The sequence below is a fragment of the Mus pahari genome, chromosome 8, assembly GCF_900095145.1.
Source record: "Mus pahari chromosome 8, PAHARI_EIJ_v1.1, whole genome shotgun sequence".
Taxonomy (NCBI): Eukaryota; Metazoa; Chordata; class Mammalia; order Rodentia; family Muridae; genus Mus; species Mus pahari.
In genome coordinates, this window is record NC_034597.1 from 69,879,869 (window position 1) to 69,903,334 (window position 23,466).

The 23,466-nt window shown below is 41.8% G+C and overlaps 1 protein-coding gene across 2 annotated transcripts in view; it reads left to right on the plus strand.

Moving 5' to 3' along the window:
• The window catches only part of Elf1 (E74 like ETS transcription factor 1), a 103,632-nt gene that overhangs the window by 15,394 nt on the left and 64,772 nt on the right, over positions 1-23,466 (plus strand). Inside the window, exon 1 of one of the 2 annotated variants that reach the window (XM_029541365.1) lies at positions 19,856-20,009. The exons of the other annotated variant lie outside the window; for it this stretch is intronic. The gene's annotated coding sequence lies outside the window, so the exon portion shown is untranslated. Of the gene's footprint in view, positions 1-19,855; positions 20,010-23,466 lie in introns of those variants that run through there. 2 annotated transcript variants of the gene reach the window in all.

Below are 23,466 nucleotides of genomic sequence, written 5' to 3' on the forward strand. Positions count from 1 at the left end.
TGTCCTGGAACTCACTCTGCAGACCAGGCTGGCCTTGAACTCAGAAATCCGCCTGCCTCTGCCTCCCAAGTGCTGGGATTAAAGGCATGCACCACCACACCCGGCCACACATTCTTTTCTATTAAGGTACTTTTTTGACTTGATGAACAGATTTTTAAGCTCTAGTTTTATTATAATTTTCTGCCCTGCAAAAGGGTTTTTGGGTTTCTCTATGTAACAGCTCTGGCTGTCCTGGAACTTATGTAGACCAGACTGTCCTTGAACTCACAGAGACCTATCTACCTCTGCTAGGTGTACCATCCCACTGTCTGGCTCGTACTTACATTTTTACTATTACTACTCTTACTTATTTACTGAATGGGTGTTGGAGGTGGTGATGGGACTGGATTTGGGTCCTTCGAAGAGTAGTGCTCACTCATAGCCACTGAACCATCTCTCCAGCTCACGCCTTTTCTCCTGCTGGAGCCTCTCCAGTGCCAGCATCACAGCTGTGTCCCAAGATGTCAGGTTTATGCAGTGCTGGAGACCAAACCCATTGGGAATGATCAGCAGAGACTTTTATCACTTAAGCCACCTACCCCCTCAGTCCTCAATCTTATTTTGTTTTTAAAACAGGTTTTCTTTTTTAAAAACACTTAAGTGTGTGTGTCTTTGCTGCATGTATACAGTCCTAGTGCCTGGTGCAGAAGATCCTCCAGAACTGGAGTTATAGCTGGTTATGAGCCACCGTGTGGGCTCTGGGAACTGACCCTGAGTCCCCTGGATGATCAGAAAGTACTCAACTGTACAGCCACATCTCCAACACCTGGATTTTATTTTTTGAAGTACAGAATTTGCTATCTTATATATATTTAAGGCATGGTTTATTTCTTAGGTCCTTTGGTTTATCTTAGGATAAGATGTTTGTAAAATTTTATAGGTCAAATATCATTCCTTTACCTTTTCCCCCTGCCTTTAGTATGGTATCTAGAAAGATATTTCCTCTTAATTGCTATATAGATGTTGATTTGTGTTGTCTTCTGGTGCTTTTGTTTATAACATTTAGATCTGATTGTGATGCAGAAATTTTTTTTTTTATTTTGTGATGCAGAAATTTTTAAAAAGATTAGCAGGAGTGTGAAATTGTTGGCTAGTGGCAATTAGAGACAGATATTTCCTTTCAGACAAAATAGAATAGCAATATTTTCATCAATGCCATTTTAATAATAATCTTAAGTTTGTACATCCTGTTGAATCTCTTTTCTTGTTCCTGTTTTGTTTTTGAGACACGGTCTCTCATCTCAGACTGGTTTGGAACTGCTAAGTAGCCTGTGCTTGACCTCACCATCCCTGTGCCCTGCCTCTGAGAGCCGGGTTACAGGGATGAGCCACTAAGCCTGTGGCCTAGCTCTGACCTCTGTTAAAAGTTTTATTTCTTGACACAGGGTCTTACTCTATAGCCCTGGTTGACCTGGACCTCAATTTTTTTTTTCTGTTTTTTAAAGACTTCTGTATTTCTGCACTTGTTCTTGAGCAGAATCTTGAAGGTGGTGCAGACATGATAGCAAAGGCAGAGAAGGTAGTGAATTCCAGCAGCTTCTTCATTGTGTTGTAACTGTCAGAATTCTAAATTTTTGTAGCAGATTATTCTTGTATCTCTTCCTATGTCTGATCCTTCATCTCTCTTAAAGACTATTTTTTAAAAAATAATTATTTATTTATTTTATGTATATGAGTACACTGTAGCTATATAGATGGTTGTGAGCTTCATGTGGATGTTGGGAATTGAATTTAGGACTTCTGCTCGCTCTGGTCAGCCCTGTTTGCTCAGGCCCAAAGATTTATTTATTATCAAAAATAAGTACGCTGTGGTTGTCTTCAGACGAACCAGAAGAGGCCATCAGATCTCATTATGGGTGGTTGTGAGCCACCATGTGGTTGCTGGGATTTGAACTCAGGACCTTTGGAAGGGCAGTCAGTGCTCTTAGCTGCTGAGCCATCTCACCAGCCCTAAAGACTGGACGGAGACTTAGAAGTAGAAGACCTCAGTGAGAACAGTTGGCATTTCTTGGCAGTCTGTTCCTAGCATTTTTCATTCTCTTGGCCAAAAGTTTAATATGTTCTGTAACCTCCTCATTTTTCTCAGTGTGTTGTTTCTTCAGAGCCATATGTAAGTGTTTGTGTCACAGGACACTCGGAGTGACAAGATGCTAAATCTTGGCTGCTTTGGTCCTGGGCCTCTTACCATCTTTGTTTCAGGGCGTTCTTACGTCATGCTGGTGGACCCTGACACCTTTAGAGAGACTGAGGAGCTTTTGGACTCTGCTAGCTCTTTTGGGGCCCCTGCCAAGGGACAGTGTTAATGTGTCAGTCCCGCCATCCCTTGCCGCCTCACAATAACGCTCAGAGTGATAGCCAATGTGAACGCAAAGGGACTCGAATTTCAGTTCTCCTTGGTCTGTAATAGTGATTCTCAACCGGTAACACAGTTCCTCATATTGTGGTGACACCCAACCATAACATTATTTTATTGCTACTTCATGACTGCACTTTTGCTACTGCTGTGGATTGTAATGTGACCTTGATATGCAGGCTATCTGATATGCAGTATCTGTCTTGGATCAAGACCCTTTGCATCGCAGGAAAACCATGTTTGTTATTCTACCATTGATTTGTACCACAGAGCCCTTCTCTCCAGCCAGAGCACTAGCAGCTACTTCTGTGGCCATGCACTTCTCACAGAAAGTGTAAAGCTGGCCTTTGTTGCCCACTTTAGTCAGCTGACAGCTGTGGCTGGGAGGAGACATGAAGGTTCATTGTGCCATAGCTAACCACATAGAAGGTCTCATGAGAAAGAACAGCTATCCTTAGATAGGGGAAGGCCTCCTTGGGTTCTTTAATCTAAATTCTAACGTTTAAAATAGAGCTGGTGAGAAGCTCAGTGGGTAGAAGCCCTTACTGTGCATCCTAGTTAGGTTCCTGGACTTCAGTAAACACCATGACCAGAGTCAACTTGGGGATGCAAGTGTTTGCCTGGCTGACACCTCCACATCACAGTTCATCATGAAGGGAATTGGAGGTGGAAACTGAAGCAGAGGCCATGGAGGAACACTGCTTATTGGATTGTTTCTCTTGGCTCACTCAGTTCGCTTTCTTACACAAGCCAGGTCCATCTGCTCAGGGCTGATGCCATCCGCAGTGAGCTAGGAACTTCCTTATCAATCGTCTAACAAGTAAATACACCAGGGGCTTGCCTATGGGCAATCTGGAGGAGGTGTTTCCTCAGCCAGCGACTTTCTTACCAAATACTGCTGGTTTGTATCGAGTTGTCAGAAAACTAACCAGGGCACCATGCAGGCCTGACAACTTTGTTCCATCTCAGAAACCCACAATGGAAGGAAAGAACTGTCTCTGAAAGTTTTCCCAGACTCCACCCCCTATATGTGCCATGGCATGTACCCTCCCATGTAAATAAACTAATTTTAAAAAATCAGAATATTTTCCAGGGTTTAAAATTTGAGATCTTCTAGCGAAAGGGCAAAGATTCTGGCTTGATAATGGGCTTCTTAAATCCTGGGTTTCTTTTCCTAACCACATGGCCACAGCCGAGTCAATAATGTATTTATTTAGTTAGGTTTTGTGTGTGTGCAGCACAGCAGAGGGTGAGTCATACTTTTAGTAGGTAATATCACATATTTGTGTTGTTTGACTAGGTATTTGCATTTGGGTCAACTCAGTTGGGAGTAGATACATATTCCAGGGTGGCTAGGCCCTTTCTCTATGAGATACCCATATTTCAGTAGTGACAAAGGTGCTTTCAGTAGCAAGAAAAGGCATACTTACGAGCTGGGTGTGGTAGCACATACATTAATCCCAGAACTCAGGAGGCAGAGGCAAACCCACCAGCCTGGGCTACATATGGAGCTCCAGGACAGCTAGGGCTACATAGAGATATGCAGTGGAGGAGTTGCGGGGGAGAAGAAGGAGGAGGAGAAGAGCAGAGGAGAGAATAAAGAGGTGAAGGGGGCATACATGTGACTTGGAGCCTCTACTTGTTAAGGTTTGGTTATTTCATGGCCAGTGCAAGTCACTAGGCTGATCCTGTGTTACTACATGATGAACTTGTGTCCTTCTTGATTGGACTGTCACCCAGGGTAGCCTTGAACTTGAGGCAGTATTCTTGCTTCAGCCTCCCCAGTGTTGGAATTATAAGCCTGAGCCACCACACCCTGCTTACACTTCTACTTTTGGATTAGAAGGCAGGCAAAGTCATGTTGCATACAGAGAAAAATGAACAGACTAGTAACTGCCACCACACCAATGTACAACGAGAAGTAAAAGACTTAACTATGACCATCTAACAGAAAAACTCCCTAGGCAGTGGGAACAGCTTGTTCAAAGACTCAAGTCAGAAGAATGCCTAGTGTGTTCATGAGACAGCAGGGAGAGGTCAGGGAACAGCAGGAAGTAGTAAGGTAAGATCATAGAGACATGTTGGCCAGTGTCTTCCATCTGGTCAGCATCTAATACGGACTTTAATTTTGTGTGCGAGGAGGAACTGTGGAGCGATTGTGTTGCCCAAGAGTGGGATGATCTGACTTATCTTTTATGTGCATTACACTGACTGTTCTTTTGAGAATAGATTAAGGAAGGGAGCAGAGCAGAAGGAATTGGTAATTGGACCAAATGAGATGGCCACAGCCTCATACAATCTGGAAAAGATGAGCACCTTTCCACTGCTGTTCTTAAGGACACCACATTCTACCTCAAAGCTGAAAATGGTGAATCCTCTCCTAAGTAATGCCTGGCAACTCCTCTCCCAAATCATGCCTGGCAACCCCTCCCCCCAATCATGAGTGACTTCAGAGATCCTACCAGGAACACTCCAGAGAAGAAGAATTCAATGCTGGATTCAAAGTTGTTGCTGAAACATAGCTGAATCCTAGATGTTCTGAAGCTAAAGAGCCTCTCATTCAACAGTAGGGTTTTCATGTTCAGTCTTTGTGGGGGTAAAGAAGACTCTGGCATGGGAGATAGCATGGCTTCCTGCAGATGAGCTGCCGAGAGAAGATGATTCTTCTGGCTACATTTCATAACCTATCTTTCCCCCTTCCTTTACTTTTTTTTTTTTTAAAGATTTATTTATTATATGTAAGTACAGTGTAGATGTCTTCAGACACCCCAGAAGAGGGAGTCAGATCTCGTTACAGATGGTTGTGAGCCACCATGTGGTTGCTGGGATTTGAACTCTGGACCTTCGGAAGAGCAGTCGGGTGCTCTAACCCACTGAGCCATCTCACCAGCCCCCTTCCTTTATTTTTGATATTACCTCTTGTCTACCCTTTTATACTAAATCTTTTCCTTGATATTTGTCTTAGTCAGTGTTCTCTTGCTGTGAATAGACACCATGACCATAGCAACTCTTAAAAGGACAGCATTTACCCAGGGCTGGCTTACCGTTTCAGAAGTGTAGTCCATTATTGTCATGGCAGGTGACATGCAGCCATGTGGCACGCAGGCAAACAGTGCTGTAGCGGTAGCTGCTGAGAGTTCTACATCTGGATCCACAGACAGCAGGAGAGAGAAACACTCTCTGAGCCTATGAGGGCCATTCCTGATCCAACCACCACAGTATTCGGAATTGCAGTCAGCTTCCCTGATGAGTCCTGAGACTCTGTCCCCTGAGCTTGCATCATTCGGGCCCAGGCTGTTCACTGTACCTCTCCTGGAGCTTTTCATGGGAAACCAGCTTTCTCTCTGTTCTTCTAATACCAAGTTCTCCAACTTTATAACTTTCCAGAGTTGTCGCTCTATTATCTGCAAAAGGGGGAGGAGGTATCTGCCCTTTATGAAAAATAAACAGCGTTATGAAACATCATAAGTGAAGCCTAGGTTAAACATCTTCTTTTAATATTCCTATATTATTTGTGTGTGTGGTATATGCATATAAGTAAGTGTATGAGTGCTGCTGCCCATGTGTGTCCATGTGGAGGCCAAAGGTCAATTATTACATCATTTCCCCTTTTCTTTTCCTCCCCCAGCCTCTTCATGTACTGCTTCTCTCTCTAAAATTTATGACTTCTTTTCTTTTTTTTTTTTTAAAGATTTATTTATTATATGTAAGTACACTGTAGCTGTCTTCAGACACCCCAGAAGAGGGCATCAGATCTCATTATGGATGGTTGTAAGCCACCATGTGGTTGCTGGGATTTGAACTCAGGACCTTTGGAAGAGCAATCAGTGCTCTTAACTACTGAGCCATCTCTTCAGCCCTACTTCTTTTCTTTTAATTGGACATACACTCTCTTTCTCTCTCTTGTGAATTCATAAGTACACTCGGCTCCATCCATATGATGTTACTTGTATATATGTGATTTCAGGGCTGACCACTGGATAACCAATTGGGAAGCTCTTCTCTAGGGAAAAGTGTTTCTTCCACTCTCAGTATTCATTGGTTGTCTGTCTGTCTAGGTTTGTGGTCCTGTGAAAATTTCCCCATCCATTGTCCCATGACTACTAGTGGTGTTCTTATTCCAGTCTTGTGTAAGTGAGCAGTGTTGTTGAGAATTCATGGGTATAGCTTTCTTGACATTTCTAGGAGATACAACCTCATAGAAACCTGCCTGTTTTCCTGACTCTTAGAGTAATATTTCTGTCCCCATCCCTCCATGTTTTCTGAGTCTTGGGTGTAGGAATTGTGCTGTGTCGGTGTGTGTCAGTTGAGCCTGCGTACTACATGAGTACTCATTCTTTGCATTTTGATTGGTTGTGCTTTTCTGTAATCATCTCTGCTTGTGACTTAGAGAAGTTTCCTTGGTGATGGGTGAGGACAACACTTATTTGAAGGTATAAAGATCACTCTTTGGGATGCAGCTAGGAGTTATACTGGCTTAGTGAAGTGGTGGTTGTAGGTTCTCCAAGAGGAATGACCTTACCAACTCTGGGTAGTTGGCTAGGTTTGCTGTATCAAGCTTGATTTCCTTCTTGTTGAGCAAGAAGACCTTAAGACCAGTTAGAGAGCTGTTGGTTACTGCTAAGATATATGTCCCACTATTGTACCCTTATGGTTTAGGGTGCCATGCTAGTCATGATAGTTTCTACTTTTATTTTTTAAAGACAGAGTCTCTCACTGAACCTGGAACTTGCCACTTTGGCTGTTGTCTTGGTTTTGTTTCCTACTGCTGTGATAAAATACCTAGATAGAAGCATCTTACTGGAAAAAAAAGTTTCATTTAGTTCACAATCTCAGGTTCCCATCTGTAAGAGGTACTTTTCTATTGTACCACATGCCATGACCAAGGCAACATAATAAGGAAGAAAGAGTTTATTTTGGCTTACAGGTCCAGAGGGACACATCCATGGTAGCCGAGCAGAGGCCTGGCAGCTAGCCCAGACATGGTGTCTGGGGCAGAATCCTGAGAGCTTGCATTCTTTGCTGTAAGCATAAAGCAGAGAATGCAACTCTGAAATGGCATGAATCTTTAAACTCTTAAAACCCACTTCCAGTGACATACTCTCTCCCAGCAAGGCCTAAACCTCCCCACCCAGCACTACAAACAGGGCCAAGTGTTCAAATGCATGAACCTATGGAACACATTCTCACTCAAACCATACCACAGGCCTTCATTGCCAGGAAGTGAAGGCAGCAGGAACTAAGCAGCTAACCGTATTGTAGCCACGGTTACAGCAGAGAACAGTAAAGTCATGCCTGCCTGCTGACTGATGAGCTTGCTCTCTCTATTCTTATACAGTTCAGAGTCCTCTGCCTAGGGAAAAGGAGCCATCCATCCACAGTGGTTGGTCTCATCTCTATTGTTCTTTTTGTTTGTTTGTTTTTTGTTTTTTCGAGACAGGGTTTCTCTGTATAGCTCTGGCTGTCCTGGAACTTACTTTGTAGACCAGGCTGGCCTCGAACTCAGAAATCTGCTTGCCTTTGCCTCCCGAGTGCTGGGATTAAAGGCGTGTGCCACCACACCTGGCCAGATCTTGTTAAGGATGGTTGTGAGCCACCATGTGGTTGCTGGGATTTGAACTCTGCACCTTTGGAAGAGCAGTCGGGTGCTCCTACCCGCTGAGCCATCTCACCAGCCCTCATCTCTATTGTTCTAATCAAGAAAAATCTCTTACAGACATCCTGGAGGTCTGGTTTTCTGATGATTCTCCACAGTGTTGGCAGTTAAAGCTAAGCGCCAGAGCTCTAACTGTCCAGTGAGCCTCTGGGAGCTCCCTGTCTCTCCCTTCCACACCTCAGTGCTAGGGTTACAGCTGTGTTCTGTGGTACCCGGCTTTTTCCGTCGATGCTGGGAATTTGAACTGAGTTCCCTGTGCCACAGGCATTTTTCCCACTGAACTATCTCCTCAGGCCAAATATTTCTTTGCCTAAAACTTTGACAAGCCTATTTCTCAATTTGTGGGGGCTGTGTCCATTTAGGCTTGAAAGGGCCATGAGGACAAAAATAATGGGAATGGCCATTTTTGGGTAATCTGTCGTGGGTATTCGTTTCAACCTAGACAGAATTTACCTGAGAACAGTGTGTATTATGTGGAAGGGGAAAAAAACTTGTTGTTGAGCCAATATCTAGTTCAACTTATGATTCATTTAGCAAATATTTGTTAAGCAACTATGCTGATGTAGAAATACCATTAGACTGAAAGAAATAGCCATCAAGACATGGACACATTGATGTAAAATACAGTGCTCTTCAGGTGTTTCAGCAAAGTAGGCAGCAAGAGCTCTGGAGGAAAATTACTACATTTGGGGTCTAATTGCAACACTTGAGAGGCGGAGATAAGAGAATGAAGAGTTCAAGAACCTCACTAAATAGTGCGCTTGAGACTGTCCTGGGCAGCATAGGAACTTACTGGAAAAAGACACAGAGAGAGAGAGAGTCCTCTAGTGCTTTGTGTGTTGCAGTGTGTAAGTGTATGAGCGGATGCATGCATGCTTCATGCTTCAGTTAGACCCTCTGCACAGTGTTGTGGGAGCAAGAGAAAAAGGTAGTGAAAATGGTGAGAGAAGATCTCACAGGAGATTTATTGAGTAAGAATGGTTAAAGAAAGGTGAGGTGACAAATGTGACATGTTCTCAGTTGGTATGTTCAGAAAAATCTAGATTATAGGTGATTAAAGATGAGGTTGCAATAGGGTAAATCAAGGTCAAGATGGAAAGACACGAATTGCATTGTCTTCAGTAGGTTCTGATAGACAAGTCTTTAAAAATTATTTTATTTCATTATTTGTGTGTGTGGGTGTTTTGCTTGCATGTATGTTTGGATCCCCTGGAGCTGGAGTTAAGAGACAGTTGTGGGCTACCATGTGGGTGCTGGAAATTAAACCTAGGCACTCCAGAAGTGCAGCCAGTGCTCTTAACCATCTCTTCTGCCACAGATAGTTTCTGTTAGTTGGTTTGAAATTTGAAGATCAAAATGGACCCTTACATGTTGGGCAAGGGTTAAGTTATATTGGTAGCCCTCTGTAGGTTGTTGGTTTTGTTATTTTGGTTTTTTTTTCCCCCTCTTTATTTGGTTTGTTTCCTTTTGAGACAGGGTCTCACTGTGTAGGTCTGGAACTTACTGTGTACACCAGGCTGGCTGGGGACTCACATAGGCCCGCCTCTGTTGGGATTAAAGTGTACATTACCATTCCTGGCACCTCTATTGTTTTCAGTAGAAATCAACTTAATAGGTCAGAGAATTTATGAGAAATTCCTTAATACACATATTATTCTTGAATTGAGAAATCAGATACTGATAGAAGCTGTAGGCATATATATTGGAAACGAGCATGGGTTAATTTATATAAATTACAATGGCATCCTCTTTATTTCTTTCAGATGATGTCTGATCAGCATAGGTTAAACCTGGGTACTCAGACTGCATAATGACCCCTCGTGCTTTGTGCGGTTACGTTATAGTCCCGACCACCAGCAGTGCTTGAACTGGCATTTTTTTTTTTAATCAGTGTAATTTTTCTTCAAGAGATGTCATATAAGTGGAATCATATTGTGTATAGCCTTTTAATACAAGTTTCTTTCAGTAAAATTCTCTGAGCATCATCTAATTGTATATAATGGTAATTCCTTTTTGTTGCTGAGGTTGGATTATGTGCTAGTGTTTTATCCTCCGTTTTTGTTAACATGTGTGCCTTGGCATCATCATAAGGAATTTAAGTGAATTATTTTGTTAGAGAAGTTAACACAGAAGCTTAGAGCTTACATGTGTAGGCCTAGATTGAACAACTAGTTAATAGTAGAGTTGGGACTCACACTGTGGTCATCCATTCTGAAGTCAATGCTCTTTTTTTTTTTTTTTTTTGGTTTTTCAAGACAGGGTTTCTCTGTATAGCTCTGGCTGTCCTGGAACTCACTTTGTAGACCAGGCTGGCCTCGAACTCAGAAATCTGTCTGCCTCTGCCTCCCCGAGAAGTCAGTGCTCTTAACCATTAGTCTACTGGGCAAATGGTTAGTGTTAGTTTCTTAATTCTTTCTGCATGTTCTGTAGTAACAGTTACTTTCCTGTGTGTGTGCCTGTGCCATCAGGCCAAAGGAATCAGGTGCTCTCCATCCCTTTCACCTTATTCCCTTGAGGCAAGGTTTCTTATGGGTTTTAGTCCAGCCTGGCTGGCCAGCAAGCCCCAGGGATTCTCCTATCTCTTCCTTGCAGTGCTGGGGTGTATGAGGTCCAGTCTCTTTTATGTTTCGGCTGGGTATCTGAATGTGTCCTCAGGCTTGATCCATAGGCTCTCCTCCCTCCCCAGCCATCTTCCCTTAAGGTAGCCTGAGATGTGGGTAGATCTCCCTTACTGTTCCCTGCTACTCTTTGTAATGCATTATGTAAGTTTCTTTCTTAAAAAGATTTAAAAAAAAAAAAAAAAAGGCCCAACGTTTCCCCTATTTTTCTGTCTAATTTTATCAAGGAACAAAGACAACAGTTGCAGACAATTATTTTCATGTTGCTGGGTTTTGGTCTTAAGGTCCCAAGGCTTCTGGGATTGAGGCTTAAATAAAAATAAAGCTGTAATTGTTAATTAGCATAAGATGCATCTGTATGAGAATTCAGGTCATGATACCATTATTCCTTAACCTTCTCTAAACAGAATCTTTGTTTTATAGACAATAAATACCAAACAAAATTGGATGTAGTTGAAATTACTTAAAATAAGAGGTCTGACTTCTCCTACACTGCCTTAGGTTTAATTAGGATAGGTAGAGTTGTCTTGTGTTTTGTATTTAAAAGCATAGAATTTTGCCAGGCTATTACAGACTCCTAAAGTCCTAGTACTCTCAAGCTGATGCAGTGTGCTCTAAGAGTTCAAGGCTAGCCTGGGTTACATAATGAATTGGAAACTTAGCAGTGAGACCCTAATGAAAAAAAGAAACAGAAAAATTTTAAGAAGAAATAAGCAAGTTTTAGTGTGAAATGTCTCTTTTACTTTAAGCCTTTTTACTTAAATATCTTGTCATAAAAGTATTTCTAGACTAATAACAGTTTTTATTTTAATGCTATTTTGTTTTGCAATGCTGAGGGTTGGACATATGCCCTCATGCATGCTAGACACGTTCTGTACCACTGAGCTAAGAATACAAATAAAAAAAATATTTTATAGAGGCTGGAGAGATTGTTCTTGCAGAGACCTGGGCTTGATTCCTAGCACCCAAATGACAGCTCACACCTGACTGTAACTCTGGTCCCAGGGATTACAACACACTCTTCTGACCTCCATGAACATCAGGTACACAAGTGACACACATACAGGCCAACACTTCTAAGAATAAAACAAATCCAACAAATCAAAAAGAAAACTCATTTATTAGTAAAGTATAATCGGCATAATTGCATTTTTGAAGATTTTATAAAAGTCACATTACTGACTATTTTATGAATAGCTTCCTGCCAATTATCAAAAATTTGGTGAAGAAAGGGCTAGGAAAATGGCTCAGTAGTTAGAAACAGTTGTGCAATCGTGAGGGTCTGAGTTCAAATCTCCTGCACATACACATGCACACACCGTCAATGAATGTGAAGTAAGAAGAGTGTACTGATGTGTATTTATGCCACTCACAAGTGTGACTCAGCCACACTGTGTGGCTATCAGGACAACTTGTAGGAGTTGGTTTTTCCTTATAACTTATGGGACCCAGGCACCAAACCCAAGTCATCAGGCCTGGCAGCAGCCCTTCCCTTCTAAGCCGTCTTGTGGCCCCTGAGACTTTTTACATGTTCTGCAAACAGCACCCTAAGCCTGAGGATTTAGAAAGGCCATAGAATCAAAAGACAGACCTGAAAGGAGTCTCAAAAGTCCCCAGATCTCCATGCTGTTCCAGGATTTAACAAGAACAGGAAATGGGACTGGGAGTTAGTTCACAGGTTGAATGCCTGTTTTTAGCATGTGCAAGACCCTGGGCTTAATTCCTAGGATTGCAAAAACCTTAGGAGAAAACAGAATGCCTGGGGGAAAGGCTGGCTTGGCAAAGCACCTTCTGGGGAAGATTGAGGGCCTGTGTGTGCATCCCCAGAACCCACAGGAAAAGTTTGGCTTGGTGGCCTGTTTGTGAATCCAGTCTTCAGAGGAACTTGGTGGGGGAAGGAGACAGATCTCTGAAGCCTAGCTGAATCTTCGGTTTAGTGAGAGACTGTCTCAAAAAATAAAGATGGTCGGCCCGGAGAGAAGTCTCAACAGGTAAAGGCTCATCCTCTAGTCCCATAGCATCAATTTGATCTACACCCCATACACTGGAAGAAGAGAACTGACCTCTCCATTGTACATAGGGTACCTGAGTGCCCACATATAGATAAATACACATGGAAAATAAAGGGTGATAGCACTTGTGAGGTGAGGCATCAAGATAGTATAAAGTTACTGCATGCACAATAGAAAAGTGGTTTTGTTAAACAGCACCCCTTTCTCACCCTTCTCCCCAACTCTTTAAGTAGAAAAACCTTCCCATGATTATAATCATAACAAAATAAGCCACCTTTAAAAACATTAAAGGGCCTGGTGCCTACAGAGGTCAGAAGAGGTGCCTGATCCTCTGGAACTAGAGTTTGGATAGTTGTGAGCCAGCACATGGGTACTGGGAATCAACTCTGGGTCCTCTGCAAGAGCTGCAAATGCTCTCATCTACTGAGCCATCTTTCCACTCCCCAAAACTATTATCTTTAATCTCACCTCACTTCTGTCTAAAGTTTCTCTAATCAGACTGTCTCTTTTTAGAACTTCATTGTGTGACTTTTCTAGGCAATTTGTTTCTGCTTTTCCTGGCTAGAGAGGACAGAGATAGTACAAAGGAACAGTATAATCCAAGTTCAGTGCATTGAACCAGTGAGCTTATTGGGGTTATAGGAGCATGGGTGAGACTCCAGAGGCTGAGTCACAGAGAAAGCACCCGTCCTACAGGGATGAGTCAGGAGTTAGGAGGGCGCCATCGCCAGAGACCCTCAGGCAGCCCTCTACCATAGAAGGATCTCCCCGTTCCCAGCAGATTTCATGACTCCAGGGAGCTGCACTCGGATCTTCTAATTTGTATGAGCTTCCTGTGCTTTTCAAGATTCTTGGGAATTATATGAGCTCTCTTATATCTTTAGGAGGGAATTTTTTTCAATCACGAAAAAACGTTTATAAAATAGACTCTATCACACATAAAACCTTTCTTAAAAATACTTCTTTTATTTATTCGTAAGTGAGGACCTCTCTCTCTCTCTCTCTCTCTCTCTCTCTCTCTCTCTCTCTCTCTCCTTTCTTTTTGTTTGTTTGCCTGCACATATGTGTGGTGCACCCCATGTGCATGCATGCATCTCTTGGAACTGGAGTTACAGATGGTTGTGAGCTGCTACATGCTGGGAAACAAATCCCCGTCCTTTTAAGAATAGCCAGTGCTCTGAGCCATCTCTCCATGCTCCACCCTGATTTTTTCTTTCTTTCTTTTTCTTTTTTCCAAAAAAAAAAAAAAAAAAAAAAAAAAAAAATAGTGACCTTCATATTGCTAAAACCAGTTGTCATTTTGCTTCAGACCTCATCTGCTTTGGTCTGAGATCAGCGTTTGGCTCTCACTCACCTCTTAGTCCGTGTTTACTCCTCAGACTCCATGCCGATAGGGTAGGTCTTGTTTTCCTCCTCCGCTTCTCTGTGGTCCTTCTTGGCCACTCTTGTAAGCTCTTTATCATTTCCCCCACCTCTAAATGATGGAGTGTCCCAATAGTTGTATTATATTATCTGTAGCTTTATGTCATGCACATGTACCTAGATATATGTTAATGATCCCCAAATTGTATTACTTGTTTTTACCTTTCTGATATTTTATAACTTAAATTATGATAGAAAATTAACAACACTTCAGTACCGATATAAAGTCAGTACATCTTATGTTACATGATGAAAGAGTAAGAGGAAAGATGTTTGCTTAATGTGTGTGCACATACATGTGTGTATATATTCTTATACAAATATATTTTTAACAAAATAGGAGTTTCTGTAAGTGGTCATTTCCTAGTGTTGTAGCTGGCATTACTAACAGCCCTCTGCTGCTTGTTCTGTGTTCTCTTGGTCTTCAACAAGTACCCTAGCTTGTTGTGCTATAGGGCTGGAAAGTTGATGTGGCCAGCTGAAAGTAAACTTTCTGGCTCATTTATGGAGAACAAGGTGTTTGCTAAATCAGTAGCTCCTTTTCAGGTGTCAGATATATGAATTTGCTCAAGGAGTGAAACTACATCTGGTTAAGTTTACAATATGGTTATTGTTTCCCAAGATCATTTCCAGACGGGTGCTGAGGGCGGCCTAACAACTGCAGTCTGTCTTGGTTACTGTATATATGGCTAGGGGCTAGAACAGTGTCTGACACACACTCAGTGCTCAGGGCACATTTTTGAAGGATGAGAATGACTAAGAGTACCTACAGTCAGTAATTAACATTGAGCCTGTAACATGGAGAAAACAATTTCTATGTATAGACCCTCCTTCTCAAAATTAAGGTAGGGTCTCTGAACCCTGGTTGGCCCAGAACTCACTGTGTGCTAGGCTGACTTCAAATCTTTGCTTTGTCTTTTTTTTTTTTTTTTTTTGGAACTCACTTTGCCTCGAACTCAGAAATCCGCCTGCCTCTGCCTCCCGAGTGCTGGGATTAAAGGCATGTGCCACCACGCCCAGCTTCAAACCTTTGTTTTTCAGAGTGTGAGGATTACAAGGATGCACCACCATACTGCCATCTTTTTCTTATTTTAAGACAGGACAAGAGTGGACCAGTGTTTGAGGTTTTACTGAAACAGCAGCCTTAAACGTATTTCCCTGAAGGCTCTCATAAAAATCTCAGTGATAAACAGAATTGAAAAGCCACCTGCCTGGATAGAGGATCTCTAAGGTGTGTTCAGGCTTATGATGATAAGTATTTTCAATAATTGTAAATAGGTCTGTTGAGGGAATTCTTCATGCACAGGAGACGTTTGACGTGAGGGTTGAGTGGATATTCAGTAGATGGTTGGAATGAGGCGATCAATCCCAGGAAACACAGTGATAAGGAGGGTGAATAGAGGTGGGGAAGAATAATTCCAAACTCCAGCAGGTCTGGACTACGTGTATGTGTGCATGTGTGCATATGGGCATGTATGCTTCTGTGCCTGTTTGGTATGTGTGTATGGAAGAAAAAGAGAAGGAAATACGTGGTTAGAGAAATGGAGTTGGGGCTGGGAAAAGAAGAAAAATTGAAGTCAGGTGTCAGAAGCCTTGAGTACCATGATAAACGGTGGCTTTTGTTTTGTTTTGTTTAAGATGGGGTAATTGGGTCACCTAGTCTAAGTACTTGCTATAAACAATTGAAGGAAGGAAAGGTTTATTTTGGCCGATGATTTCAGAAGAGTCAGTTCATGGTTGCTTGGCTTCATGTGCATGGGCAGAAGATGACAGCAGGGGTGTGGGGTGGAGGCTGTTCTTAGATTCTTGAAAAATAGGAAGCAGGGAGAGGGGGAAATAGGAAGAAGCCAGGTTGAAATATAGGACAGGTAGTGACCTACTTCTGCCAACAAGGGCCCACCCCTCCTCCCTTTTTACCACCTCCCAGCAACACCACTCTACTGTAAATACTTAAAGGATTAGCTCCATTGATTACACCAGGACCCTCAGGATCTGTTTTTGGAAAGCCAAGGTATTTCACTAACTATTGAGGTATTTCCTACTCTAATCAAGTTGACAATCAACATTAGTCATTACCTGAAGTTTTCTGTTAGCTAGTCCCTAACTAGAAATCCCCCTGCCTCAGCTTCCAGTATTGAAGTTACAGATGAGCATGGCTAGCCTGGCCTTTGTTTTCGTTCTTGGACTCAGAGTTGTTTCTTCTCCCCCCATCTCCTCTTTCCTCATTGTGAACCAAGGTCACCATCGTTGGTAGAGTTCTTTTCAGCAAGACTGGTGGTGGTGGTAGAGCTATATATAGGGCCTCACTGAGGCAAGTCAGGAAAGCAGTCTCCTACTGAGCTGTAGCTATAATCCTTGTAGATAAAAATGATTTCAGTGGTCAGTAACAGGCAGGAGAATAATACCATGAGAGTTCCCAGCCATTGTGGGTCCTTGCCTCATAAAGAGCTGAGGGGCTGGGGAGTAGGATAAGTGGTTAAGAACACTTGTTGCGGGGCTGGAGAGATGTCTCAGTGGTTAAGAGCACTGACTACTCTTCCAAAGGTTGTGAGTTCAAATCCCAGCAACCACACGATGGCTCACAGCCATCTGTAAAGAGATCTGGAGTGTCTGAAGACAGCTACAGTGTACTGACACATAATAAATAAATAAACCTTAAAAAAGAACATGTGTTGCTATTGCAGAGGACCCAGGTTTGGTTCCTAGCACCCTCGTGGTAGCTTGCAGTCTCTGATGTCCTCTTCTGACTATCTTGAGCACCAGGCACAAAAGTGGCGCCTAGACATACATGTACACAAAAGATAATATGATTTTTTTTTTAAAGCCGAGACAGAATGATTGGCATGGGTTTGAAACTATCTCGGACTAAAAGATGAGTTCCACAGTGAGTTTCCAGTCAGCTTGCCTAGAGCATAATCCTGAGGCAGAAACTGACCAGCTCTGTCTGTAGGAGTGAATTACGGATCATGTGATACATACATGTTTAACTTCATATGAAACTGCCAGTGCCTTCTAAAGTAGATATATCATTTTGCCAACCTACCAACAAAGTACAAAGGAATAGTTACAGGCTTGGGAAATACTTAGTTGGTAAAATGTTTGCTCTGTAAACATGAAGACCTGAGTTTTAGCTCCAGTACAAGTTCTAGTATAGCTTAAGCTGGTCTTAAACATGCTAGCTGGCTGAGGCTCAGAGTACAGTCATGTATCACTGCGTTTGATTTTCACCTTTCTGAAAGAGTAATCTTAATCTCAGGATAGCATATTATAATGTTCCTATGGGGATATGTATGCACAGTTTATTGACTTCCCAGGACAGCAGTGGCTTCAAACTTGTGTGTGTGTGTGTGTGTGTGTGTGTTGAACCCCACATTTCACACATGCTTGCTGTATGATTTACTGTGCTAGAGAGGGGTACCCTTAGCCCTAAGGAATTTTTATTTTTATTTTTTTTCAGCATTGTGGATTGAACACAGAGCATTGCACATCTGGTAGTTGTCCTACCACTGAGTGGTGCCCTTTATCCTTGTTTGTTTGTTTGTTTAAAAAAAAGGGTTTCGCTGTGTAACTAGGCTGTATTTGAACTTGTTATGTAGCCTGGGCTTGATTCGTCCTTATGTTTCCCTGCCTCAGCCTAAGTAGCTGGAATTCGAGGCATGTGCCACTGAACTCTGTTCCAAGCCCTTGGTGTACTCCTGTGTGTGCTCACCTGCATGTGGAGGGCAGAGGTCAACACAGGTGTCATTCCTCAGGAGCCACCTACCTTGTTTTTGAGATAGGATAGATTTGGTTAGGTCAGCTGGCCAACGAGCTCCAGGGCGTTCATTCCTCATGCTAGGCAAGCACTTGACTATGGAGCTACATCCCAACCCAAGGTCCAGGATGTCACCTGGGTGATGGGTATCACACTCCGGCTCTCATGCTTGGAGGCAAGTGCTTTACTGACTGAGCTGTCTCCCCAGACCCCTGTTTTAAGGTATATTTTTTTTAAAGATTTATTTATTTATCATATGTAAGTACACTGTAACTGTCTTCAAGACACTCCAGAAGAGGGCATCAGATCTTCTTACGGATGGTTATGAGCCACCATGTGGTTGCTGGGATTTGAACTCCAGACCTTCGGAAGAGCAGTTGGGTGCTCTTACCCACTGAGCCATCTCACCAGCCCCTAAGGTATATTTTATTTGTTTGTTTTTGTCATTTTAAAAATAAGTGTTGCCATTTGCTTTTTTTTTTAATTCTTTATTTTTATTTCATATGTATGGTTTTTCCTGGATGTATAGCTGTATACCGTATATATGCAGTACCTGAGGAGGTCAGAAGAAGGCGTTGGATTCCCTGAGACTGGATTACAGACACTCTGAGCTGTCAAGCTGGTGTTTGGGATTGAACTCAGGTCCTCTAGAAGAGCAGTCAGTGCTCTTAACCACTGAACCATCTTTCCAGCCTCCATTTGTTTATTTATTTATTTATTTTTTGTATCATCCTTTTACTTTTAATTTTTCTAATTAACTTATAAAAGTCAGATTAGGTTTACATGGATATCACCCAAAATATTAGCTGTGGGAAATGAGTTGGTGGGCTTTCCAGTGAAAGCTATCGACTGTCAGAACAGCTTGTTCCTAGGTATATGGAATATGAACATTCATTCAGATACTTGGTAGTCAAAATCGATTTATCCTTTTCTTTTGTGTAGTTAATATTTAATTTATTAAGTCCTAGAGATTATTTTAGTAAAAAGAAACTTCAGTGAAATAGAATAAATAGGCTATCTTGATGAACTAGGTGTTTAAATACAGTATGCTCGCTGAGGGGCCAGGGTAAGCAGTTGTGGTAATGTTTTGGTGGCATGTCAGATGGTGACCTGGAGGACATTGCTGTAGTGGTTTGCCCACCAGTGTTGGAGAAGGGAGCCTGGTATTTAGAAGGCTTGTGAGGCATGCAGAAAGCTTTATGCCACGAGCGAAGCTGTGGCTGTCTTGGAAATGATAGAGTTATGAACTATGATTGCATTGGTAACTTTTAAAGAGTTTTTATCAACCTATTTCTTTTATTTATTTGTTTATTTATTTATTTTTTCGAGACAGGGTTTCTCTGTGTAGCCTTGGCTGTCCTGGAACTCACTCTGTAGACCAGGCTGGCCTGGAACTTAGATATCTGCCTGCCTCTGCCTCCCAAGTGCTGGGATCAAAGGCGTGTGCCACCACTGCCTGGCATTTATCAACCTTTCAATTCTACTTAAAATTGTTTTGCTAGGTTGGACTGTCTAAGAACTTTCAAAGGTTCTTTTAGCAACGTTAATTGACACTTATATTTCCACTGAACTTTGGATTTTCTAGTGAATTTTATCTGTTTAGAGAACCTATAAGTCTGCATCTGGCATTGCAGTTTGCTGGCTTTTCCAGATTACATAGCCATATATCCCTTCATATAAGGGTTAATGAGTAGCCAGGTTGGACACACCCGTCTGTCGCTGTGGTAAAACACAGTTCGTTCTCTCCTTTCATCCCTCACGTTTTCTTTTTATAGTCGTATTTATTTGATGTGTTAATTTTACTTTCTTGTAGCTTGTCATTCTATTTTATACTGTTAATTTTCAAACATAGCAATTAGCATGAGTTAGTGGCAGTTTAAACTAGGTAGCTTTTGCTCCTGGGCTCTGTCTCGCTCTTGTCCAATGCCTGTCCCCCATTTTTACCTGTGCATTTGCATGTTTGACCTAGCAGAATAATTGGGTCCACAGCAACATGGGCGTGCCTCCCTTAGAAACACTTAGTTTCATGTGTGACTCATAAGCTGAGCACACACCACTTCCCCAATCTACAGGAGCCATTTTAACAGCACAGAACTTGCCGGATTGCTTTTTAGTTTCAAGCCCAGAGGACGAAACCTGAAGACAAAGTTTAAAGGTAACTTGTGATTTTGTACGTTTGCTTCTGGCTATTTTTAAACAGACATGGTTCTTACCTGTGGCAGAACATGGCTGAATGTATTCTTTACTCTGATAAAATGCATGTAGTGAGTCACATGTCTGACTGCACTTCAGAACTACAGGCAACAAAGTATTTAAATGCTGAAAAGTCCTAGCCCTTCCCCTGAAGCATTTTATTTTCGCGCTTGGTATTTTCCTCTCCTCTAACTTCACATAAAGGAGAACCCCACCCCTGTAAAGCAAACTAGATCCAGTTCTAATTAAAATAAACTTAATTGTCTTTGAGGGGCTGGCTGAGAGAACTCTTCAGTAAACTCTACTGCTCATGAGATTCCGATGCTGAAAAGAAAACCAGGAACAAAGGTTTTGTTACAGTATTTTAATTAAGGCTGAAATCTTGGGTCAATTTAGTTTTAAGTGTTGTACACAGGCCGGTCTATGCTATGCTTTTTTTTTTTTAAGTTAATGAATTATGCAAAATATTTCATTTTGGAAAGCAAAGAGGTTTAAAAACTAAGTAGAGTCTTCGTAAAGTGAATCGGTGGGAAAGGTGCCTTTTCAGTGAAGAGGAAGACAGGCTGGATTGATTCATTCAGTGTTTGAGGGAAACAAAGCCTTATGGGACAGGAGAAACGGCTTCTGAAGGAGTTCTGTGCTAGTTGAGTTTTACGTAAGGAACAGAGGAATGTTGCCCTTCCTCATGACTAGTGCTAACGTTTGATCTTTTTTTCTTCTTTTTTTTTGTAGTTAAAAAAAGTAAAAGTAAAAGTAAAAACCCTTGTTAGCAGGAGGTGGCTCAGTCTTTTCCTGAATTACTTGTCATCACTGAAACTGTTATATTTTCTGGCATGTATACATTGACTATGCAACAATATTTTACTTGTGAAACATCCGTGAAGCTAACATTTGGGTAAAAATAAACTTTGAGTACTAATGATTCAAGTTTGTTATCCTTTACTGTTGAACAAAATGGTTTCTAGCAGGTTGAGTAGTTCTTGGAATGCATGAAGTCCTTGTAGGTTTGAAGGGGACAACAAGAAGGGTGTCACTTCTTGCTATGGTGGAAGGTTCTTGATACTAGCAGATCCAAGTGATGTGGTCTTTTAAGGAGGGCAGACATTTTGCCAGTTGAGCCGCAAGCTCTTCTCTGTCATCTTTGTTTGCATATTGCAGACTTGCTTGGCTTTTGACTGTGTGAAGGCTGTATTTGCTTCAAGTCTGGACTAAAACAAAACGAATGACACCTTCATATTCCTCCTCCTCCTTTTCCTTTGTAAGGCGTGTGATCCATAGGAGAAACATCAAGGAGGACACAAGTAAACAAGCTAGGAGCATACTAAGCAGAATAATTTGAGACCTTAAAATTGGGAAGCTTCGACATTTGAAATTGCTCGTTTTGAGATAGGGTCTTGCTGTGCTGCTGTCTCTAACTGTCTGGTCTGCCTCGGCTTGCCAGTGTGGGACTACAGGCATGTGCTGCCATGCTTGGCTGTCCCTTTCTTATTAGGATTTAGGAAAATGCCAGAAAGGGAGCTTTCAGGGATGCCCAGGAGACTGAGTATGTGGTTAGTTACCCTGCACCCTCCTTCCCTAAGATGCATAGGAAGTTTAAATGGAGCCATAAGAATTACAATGTAGATTAGTGACTGAAGATTGGTCAAGGCCTCATTTATGGCTCAAATAGGTGCTGACACTGGTACCAGATTGGCCTTGAACTTTACTAGGTATTAGCAAATGGGATAACCTTGAACTCCTGACCTTCCTGCCTCTCAACCTCCTAAATTACCGACATGGGCCATTGTGCTCCGTTAAATTTGGGGCACAGGAGCCGGGGGACAATGTGGTAACACATGTCAAGTTCTAGAAGAGTCAGGGCTACACAGAATGTTCCAAACAAACAAATAAACATTATTATTTTTTTTTACTTTGTATTTTCTCGGGCTATATTATCTTATATAAATTATAAATTTTCAAGATAGCATGATAGCTTTACATGAAGCATTATCTATGTTCTTGATGCTTAGTCAAAGACTAATCACAGTATTTGTGCAGAGCTGGATGGTATGGTGTTTACTAATCTAAATGTACTTAAAGGTAGTTATTTTCTGGGTTTAAAAACTACATCTAGTCAAAATATAACATTTTATAATAAAACTATAAACAGAGGTACTTTTAGTGTTTATTAGCACTTTTTGGTATCAAAACACTTAATGGAGGTATACTATGATTATGCCTTTCATTTTTAATATTAAATATGCACATAGAAAAGTGCATAAAGTAAATATAATTTCAGTGTTTGCCCATTCACATTATCCTAGGTTAGCAAGTAGAATATGTCTATTACCTGTATTTGCTTCCCCTAAAATTTGACTATTTTGACTTTTGTGATAATCTTTTTCATATAGTTTTACTCCCTTGAACCTTATGTAAGCCAAGTCCCATTTTCCTGCAGTGATTTGCTTATTCCAATCAGCTCAGTGAAGCTGACTTTCGACAGCACACCTTTTTAGTCCCTGTGCATACCAGCACCTTTACAGTTCTTGTTGGTAACGTTAGAGTACTTCTAGTTTGGAAGCATTCTTTCATGCACTCCCAAGAACATCTGTGCAAGAGTTCTGTAGCATTAATTTTTCTTATTGAGATGTGTGAAGGTTTTGCGAAGACTGAAGGAACAGATAATTTAAGAAAATAAATAGCTCCTGTTGTTCTTCATGGACATTAAGTGAAATTGCCTTTAGAACATGTCAGTGCTGGGACTGGAGAGATGGCTCGCATCTGGAAGAGCACTGGCTGCCTGCCCTTCCAGAGTTCTTGGGTTTATTCTCAGCACCTACTTGGCAGCTCACAACTATGTGTAGCTCCGTTCTAAGAGATCTGACCCCCTCTATATTCTGCTGGCACCAGACAAGTGCGTGGTACACAGACATACATGCAGGTAAAGCACTCAGACACATAAAATAGTAAACGCTTTAAAAGCTGTCAGTGCTAGTTGGTAAAAATACAAGTAGTGTAGCTTGGCTGTGTAGCCTTTGACTCCTGCCGAGGTTGGCAAGCTCCAGCTGAAGTTTCTCTTGCCCCAACACTGCACAAGTCAGTGCACCGAGAGGGTGTAACCGACACCCCGTTGCATTATGAGGGTCATTTTGAGCTATTAAGTGCTGACAAGGTTTCTAGGTCCTCTGTGGGTCTGAGAAGGACTTTGAGCATCACTGCGGTACTGCACCATTGGAAATGAGCCAATTGTTCAGAAAATGGGTATTGGATAAATACACGATGGCATAGCCACAGAAGTATGTGGCCGAAATGTAATTTTATTAAAGTTTAAGCCAAATTTGACTTTACAATGGAATATTTTTGCATATCGGGGAACTTGATGAAGAAATCAACCTTTTTCGAAGAAAGTGAAAGTAGCAGGTCCAGGTTTCTGTCTTGCT